This window comes from Cibotium barometz, chromosome 49 (assembly GCF_041138505.1).
Source record: "Cibotium barometz isolate CiBa-2024 chromosome 49, ASM4113850v1, whole genome shotgun sequence".
NCBI lineage: Eukaryota > Viridiplantae > Streptophyta > Polypodiopsida > Cyatheales > Cibotiaceae > Cibotium > Cibotium barometz.
In genome coordinates, this window is record NC_141094.1 from 5,406,350 (window position 1) to 5,414,491 (window position 8,142).

Genomic DNA, 8,142 nt, shown 5'->3' on the forward strand with positions numbered 1-8,142 from the left:
TATGATATGGATATGGGTAGATGTGATGAGGATAGATGTGATGAGATGTAATATGATGTGACTAGATGAGAATGGATGAAGGACGATGGGAATACATATGATTAGATGTGGATTAAGCAATGTGAATTGATGTAGAAGAATGTGGAATAACAAAAAATGATGTGGAACAATGTGGAAAGATGAGAGTTTGTTATAGAAACTGTATATATGACCTATTTTTAAATGACTGTTTTATGTCAAGAATGTTGGGGAAGCATTTTGACCATCTTGTGAATGAGGTCGTGGAGACCTAAGTGATAAAGTTGCAAAATAGCTTACGGAGAGTCAACGGAGGACATCTCGCGTAGCAAGGTCGACCGAGGTCTTGACCAGCCTCGGTTCAATTTAAATGGTGAGCTTCTGATATGGTGGATGAGGGACCGAGGAAGCGGCCTATGAGTGAAGCGCTAGGTGACCTGCGAAAGGAGCCTAGAGGGTGCTAACCATACGGTGCTCGGGCTCTGGGGATTGCTGAAGATACCCACACATGCGTCGAGGAAGAAAATGGAACAAGGAGTTAGAGTTGTTTTTTGAACTTGGGCATGGATCTGGTTGATTGTCCTTGTTGCTGGTCCTCAACGGACAGATGAGTCCATGGCTCTTTTATATAGATCTGGTTGATTGTCCTTGTTGTTTGCTGGTCCTCAATAGACGGATGAGTCCATGGCTCTTTTATATAGATCTGTTGGTTGATCTTGCTGATCTTCAATGAAGAGTCCATCTAGTTTTTTATAAGTGAATATATTTCTGGGTACTATGAGCTAGGAACTATTGAAAAGGCCCCTGAGTGAACAGGTGATGAATGTTCTGGTTACCAATGATGCCATGGGTATACCAATGAAGGAATGATTGGAAATTAGAATTCGATTGGATATTTTGGAGGATTATGATCAATGATACTATGGTTTCATTAAAAGATTGTTCTAAAGACAGCTGAATCTGTGAAACAAGCAATTTCATATTGCTTGTGTAAGTGATGTGACTATCTTGAAGTTTGCTTGAAGCACCGGCTAGGGAGCCTAGAAACTCTTTTCTTTGGTACCCGGGACAAAACATAACCAAATTCCTAAATGGATCCTATCACTATAGTGGTTTGGCGGTTGGCTAACCCATGGGACTGGATGGGGTTAGGCTGGACTGATGGATCCCTAAAATGAGACTCATACAATAGATGAAGTAAATCTCGGATAGTCATTGTTCTATGGAAAAGAATCAACGGCTGTGACTCTTGACGAGGAAAAAAGTGTTGGTCTCTATGATCCAAGTGCAAGTCTCTTTCTTTATCTGACCATGCGACTTACTGGTTTGGCCCGATTAGTTTGGTTAGTTAAGGCTCTTGACTACGTTAGAATAAAAATATCCTGGAGGAATCGCCCGTGCTTTCTGGGCGAGAGAAGTTTTTTCGGGTTCGGTTTTGGAATAAACCAAGGGATTAGTCTCTTATCTGGATATCCGTGGGCGAGGCCCCGAGTGGGAGGCTCTGCCCTACGCAAGAAGTGCTACTTCCGCTGCTAGCACCCCCGAATTCGTTGCGTGGAGGGGGTAGGGATCTTTCAATGTGTGAGCACTTTAGTCAAGGTCACGGGCACTTGTAGTAGCCTTGGACGCATAGAGAGAGAGTGTCAAGGACTATGAGATAGGGGCTTGAGGCACTGGTCATGGGCTACTGAGTAAGAGGGAAACTTGGTATAGGGTCCAGGTGTGCTAGGATTATTCACTTGTGGGGAGGTGTTGAAATATACAAGTGAATGGGTGTGTGCGGGAACAAGCCCTTAGCAAGAGGCTATAAAAGAGAGTCTGTAAATGAGTGAGTAGCAGTGAAAAGGCAAGAGGTATCTACTGGGAGAGAATAAAGGGTATCATGAGAAGTTCTAGGATGTGTGGAGATATTCTGGGAAAAGTGAAGAGGTGGAGAGAATCAAGCAAAAGAGGTGGAGTGAATCAAGGAGAGATCAGTGGGATTAGATGCTTGTCATCCTGTGGATGTAAAAACTATAAATTGAGGCATTGGCCTAATGAGTATTTGCTGGTTTTTGAGTATCCATGCCTACAGTTAATTACTGACTAATCTTATCTTAATCATCATCTAATCACTTTGCTAATGATGTTGATTGTTGCATTTGATCAACCATAGCTCATCACTTTGCTTGCATTTCAACATAGAAGAGCATCAAGAATGGCCCTAGGGCCATTCTTGGATGCCCCATGGCCATTTCCAACATAACCTATGTGCCTTGGGGTCACGCAAGAAATGGCCCTGGGCCTTTCTTGATGCCCTAGGGCCAGTCTTGCATGCCCTTTGAGGCCTTTAAAGCAAAATATTGGCCTTATTTGCCATGAAAGAATGGCCCTAGGGCCATTATTGCACCGGTTGTGCATGGAAAGAATGGAACTCAGGCCATTCTTGCACCTATTGATTAGGTAAAGGATGGCCCTATGGCTATTCTTGTTTGCCCAAGAGCATGCAAGAAGGTTGGGTGGCACCAAGGCCATGCTAGAATGGCACTAGGGCCATTGTTGCATGCACAAGAGTATTAAGATTGGCCCTAGGGCCATTCTAGGATGCCCAAGAGCATGCCAGAAAAGAATGGCCCTATGGCCATTCTTGGATGCCCAAGAGCATGCAGGAAAGTTGGTTGCCACCAAGGCCATGCTCGAATGGCCCCATATCCATTATTGCATGTAGAAGAGCATCAAGAGTGGTCCTAGGGCCATTCTTAGATGCCCCATGGCCATTTCCAACATGATTTATGTGGGGTCATGCAAGAATGGCCCTGGGGCCATGCTTTGATGCTCTAGGGCCAATCTTGCATGCTCTTTGAGGCCTTTAAGGTAAAACAATGACCTTACTTGCCATGAAAGAATGGCCCTTGGGCTATTCTTGCACCGGTTGTGCATGAAAAGAATGGCCCATGGGCCATTCTTGCACTTATTGTACATGAAAAGAATGGCCCTATGGCCATTCTTATTTGCCCAAGAGCATAGAAGAAGGTTGGGTAGTACCAAGGCTATTCTAGAATGGTCCTAGGGCCATGTTTGTATGCACAAGAGCATCAATTCTAGCCCTAGGGCCATTCTAGGATGCCCCATGGTCATTCTTGCACCTGTTGTATAAGAAAAGAATGGCCCTATGGCCATTCTTGGATGCCGAAGAGCATGCAAAAAAGTTGGGTGCCAGCAAGGCCATTCTAGCATGGCCCCATATCCATTCTTACATGTATAAGAGCATCAAGAATGGCCCTAGGGCTATTCTTGGATGTCCCATGGCCATGTTCAACATGATCTATGTGTCTTGGGGTCATGCAAGAATGGCCCTCGGACCATGCTTTGATGCCCTATGGCCAATCTTGTATGCTCTTAGGCCTTTGAGACAAAACAATGATCGTATTTGCCATGAAAGAATTCTTGTTTGCCCAAGATCATGCAAGAAGGTTGGGTAGCACCAAGGCTATGCTAGAATGGCCCTAGGGCCATTGTTGCATGTATAAGAGTATCAAGATTGGCCCTAGGGCATTCTAGGATACCCCATGGCTATTCTTGCACCTGTTGTATAAGAAAAGAATGGCCCTAGGGCCATTCTTGGATGCCCAAGAGCATGCAAGAAAGTTGGGTGTGCCACCAAGGCCATGCTAGAATGGCCCCATATCCATTCTTGAATGTAGAAGAGCATCAAGAATTGGATGCCCAATGGCCATTTCCAACATGACCTATATGCATTGGGGTCATGCAAGAATGGGGACATACATACTTTTCTAGCCATTCTAGCGCTTTTAAACATACCCTAGTATTATGAACAAAATTGACTGTATTATGTTTTCATCCTTGGAGATTTGCATGATCTACTCTTGACTCTATGATGTTATCATTGATAGGTATGGATGCTCGACCTGGAGACAAGGTCTTTATGATGCTAGCAAGTGAATGTGTTGGAGTTGGTTGCATCTTTAGAACAGATCTAGAGATGTTTTGCAGTGGCTCTAAGATCGGTCAAGGGACTGTGTCTGTGTTTGTAGAGAAATGTGTGAAGGATGCAAGAGATCTAAGAGGTGTAGTTTGGACTTCTGTCCATTGGCCTAAAGTTATATTAATGCCTTTTAGAGATTCTCCAAATTTTGGAGAGAAAATGGAAAATGCAGATGCACAAGCCGGTCCTATGGAACCTCCAATTGTGGATGCTATACGAATGACATCTTTAGAGTTTGACATCAGAACTCGAGAGACTTGGAAGAGCAAAAATGTCCTTTTATGGGATGAGAGCAACACCGAAATAATGTATAAGGGTTTGATACTGTATGGGCTTCCAGAAAACTGTGTCAACTTTGAACAACTTGGTGAGCATTGCGTTGGTGTGCATGTTGATAGGATGCAAGAGGGTACATTAAGTGGAAATGGTTATGAGGTGGACATCATCAACTTAGTTAAGTGGCCTATCAAGAAAATTAAAATGTTAGACAATACTCCATTGTAGTGCTATGTAGCTTTTGAAGACATGCAGGGTGATGGCGAGAGCAGAACATAGTTGAGTATCCAATGGTGGCTCAGGAGGTCCCAACCTCAAAAAAGAGACGCTATACTTTCATAAAAAGAACTCCAAATGAGAGAGAACCACCAACTTTGAGTTTCTATTTGTCAATGGAATCAGTGTAAAGGGTTGCCTCTATTGATTGTTGTAAAAACAAATATTGTTAGCTTGCAGATCGCGACATGATAATGTGCATACGCCAAGATTTTTGGGAACAATCTCAAGAAATTCAAACAAACTATGTATATGATGTGCTCTTTGTGTCTTGGCTACAAGACTCAAAAACAAAGACGATTAAATATGAATTTAAACTTAATGGGATGGGTGTCTTGCCGATCATGGTATGAGGTGCATGGAATCCCGAAGACATCCTTTTACCACTTATAGGGAAAAGTTTGAGGCTGGTGTGCATCAACATGTACATCATAAGAGGCCTAATGCTATTACAATGACTACTCTCATAATATATCCATGAAGTATATCACTTGGGACTTCATCCTAACTTACTACCACACTCTCTTGAAGCGAGAATCGCCACAAATCTTATATAAGACCATTACGGGTGCCCATCCAAGTTGTAGATTTGGACACCATTACTTCATATCTTGAATGTATGACCTTTTTGTGTATCTACCTTAACTCTTTGGTATAAGATAATGGTAGTACCTAGGCATGTCGGTAGCTTCCTAGTACCCATGCATGCCGGTAGCTACCTATGCATGCCAGTAGCTTTCGATACATGCCGGTAGCTTTCGATGCATGCCGGTAGCTTCCGATTACATGTCGGTAGCTACCTATGCATGCCGGTAGCTACCAATGCATGTTGATAGCTACCTAGGCATGCTGCTAGCCTTACACCTTAGCCATATGCATTAGCCATATACATAAGGCTATATGCATAAGCCTCATGCATTGGAGTATGCATAAGAGTTTTAAGTATTTATGTTTTTTCTTGGATAGATGGCAAATAACTTGCGGCACAATGTTACACATGAAGGAGGAGTCGATATCCTAACAATATTTGTAAGTATATATTAGCCTCAAATTGTATCTTATCTTTTAATCAAATAAGGTTATCTTAAATAAAAAAAAATTATAGTGTTAATTTTTTTGTGTGTCTATAGCTTGAAGTAGTGGACTGCCCCTCTATGCAAGATGAATATGATTTTGCATTACATTGGGGTTTGGAAGCTCTATTTAAAAGGGTGCAAGATGAAGAATATATTGTTATTACTAGAGGACATGCTTGGTAAGCATGGCAAGTAAGTACATTCCTAAACTCTAAACCTCTTTGTTTTTGTTGATGATGACCCATTTCATCAAAGTGTTGTCCACTCATGTGTGGATGATTCCAATTTCCATTCACCCTAGATTCTTCCCAAACTATGCCTTTGCTTTTGTCCACATTTCTCCCTTGAATTGATGAAATCCCATTCATAGGACCATGCATAGGCATATCAGGCATACTTGTTCCACCTTGACGCATCAATGAAGTAGGCATCTTGTCCTTTCCAAGAATAGACCCATGATTCCCATCAACATGGTTCATAGTAGCTTGAGGTATACGCAATGCATTTGCATGTGAAGGTCTTGCAAAAGATCCATAAGGTTGTGGCCCCATTGATGGAAGTGTTTGGTGCATATGGATGCAACAAAGGTCCACCATAATCTTCTTTGCCTGTATGTGCATCTTTCCTTAAGCTTAAGATCCCATTATGGAACTTCTTGCTCATAGAGTCAAACTTGTCGACCATGAACTCAAATATTTGGTCCATCCTTTCAATCATAGTTTGCACGAGATTAATCATATTATTCTCATGATCATGTCCCCGCCTTCTTTAGGTATTTGTGGAACATTTTCCTCTTGACATACCCCTTCATTAACATTACCACTAATTTCTTCTTGGGACAGCTCCTTGAGCATCCTGCTTTGCTTCCTGTCTTGCTTCCAATGTGCCCGCTTCATACTCAAGAGCTTCTTTATAATTCCCCTTGTTGAGTTTGGCCTTTGGCATCATCTTAATTGTCAAAAAGACTTTTGGAAGGGTTTCCAAACTCCAAACTGAATGGTCTTTAGCTCTATAGAGAGGTATTTCAATGCTCTATCCATGTATGTAGTTTCCTTTGACTAAGTCAAACATGCACTATTCTCTATTTTGACATTTGTAAAAGTAAACTTTAACACCAAAGTGACCAAATCTCGACCAAATGGAGGCTATTTTTGGAATTCTTTGGCTTGATGGAATTCTCTAAACAAGCCCTGTGCATCCATGTCGATTCCTTGACCACATTTGATTTGTAACCATCCTCTATTTTGACCCCTCTGACTAGTCAACTATGGCCGTTTGTTGACCAAGTCAACGGTGCTAAAATCAAGAGCCCTTTTTTTTAATCTAGGAGCTAATGGTATGTGCAATGTCCCAACATGCTCAAATCTCCAACTTAATTCTTTGTTTTTGACTGTCACCCTTTTGCCTTGCAGGGAGACTTGCCGATTAGAGAAGTTAAAAGGAGTCGGAATGGAGCACTTGAGGGCTCCATTATGTAGCCCTTCGAGATTAGAATGAGGCTACGTAAACACATTGAAAATATCCCCAACCCTCTCAGACTAAATTAGGGTTTATCAACGTAGAAGAAAACTGTTCAAGATTTTCTCCAATTGCTATCCACACTTCCCCTTTGCATTGGTAATGTCTCGGACTCATTTAAATGCATACACCACATCAATTTGTATCTTGGGTATACAAATCTAACCTTAAGTGACTTGCATATGTGATTTTTGTAAAAACTTTGATAGCACCTCCTTTGTATTTGCAATATAAACTCAATTGAAATTCACTTACAACACTATATCCATTGCTTGCCAAATGTTTTCCCACATTAAAAAGCATCCGTTAAGAACACTTGGGAGTCAATGTAATGCGTTGAAGCTTGTCAATCTCTCAGGCAAGGTCTTCCAACCCCCTTACTCAAGTTTGAAATCCGCGAACAAGGGCTTGGGCCAAGTCTTCACCACCATAGTACCTAATCCTCTTCCTTACCACTTTACCACAACACTCACGACAAGGAAGATTCATAAAAAACTCTCCCCATGGCCTCTCCACCTATATGCCAAAGGTACCCTCACCACATATCTAGCTTTCTAGTTATGCAAATATCAATTGTTGAAAGCTTAGAAATGGATGAGAGTCGAGAACACATACCAGTGGAATTTATAAAACATGCAAAATGATGACAACCTCAAGATTCACTAGCTTTATACCTCTATTATGAATCCAATACATGGGCCTTTCACCACCATGAGCTCAAAGAAACACATAAAGGGTATCTCAAAGAAGCATAAGCATGTCTCATTCCCAACATCATGCATCCAAATAGATCAATGTACTCCTCTGCCCACCATTTATGCATCAATCAAGCCAATATAGAGATGTAATTTCCATTTGAATCATTAATTTGATGTGGATTCAAATGTAATCCCATGTTTGCATGTATGGCCATCATGACAACCCCATACAATCAAGAAATGGCATGGAAGCTCCATTACTCGCTCCATTACTCATGTATCTTGATCAAGATCT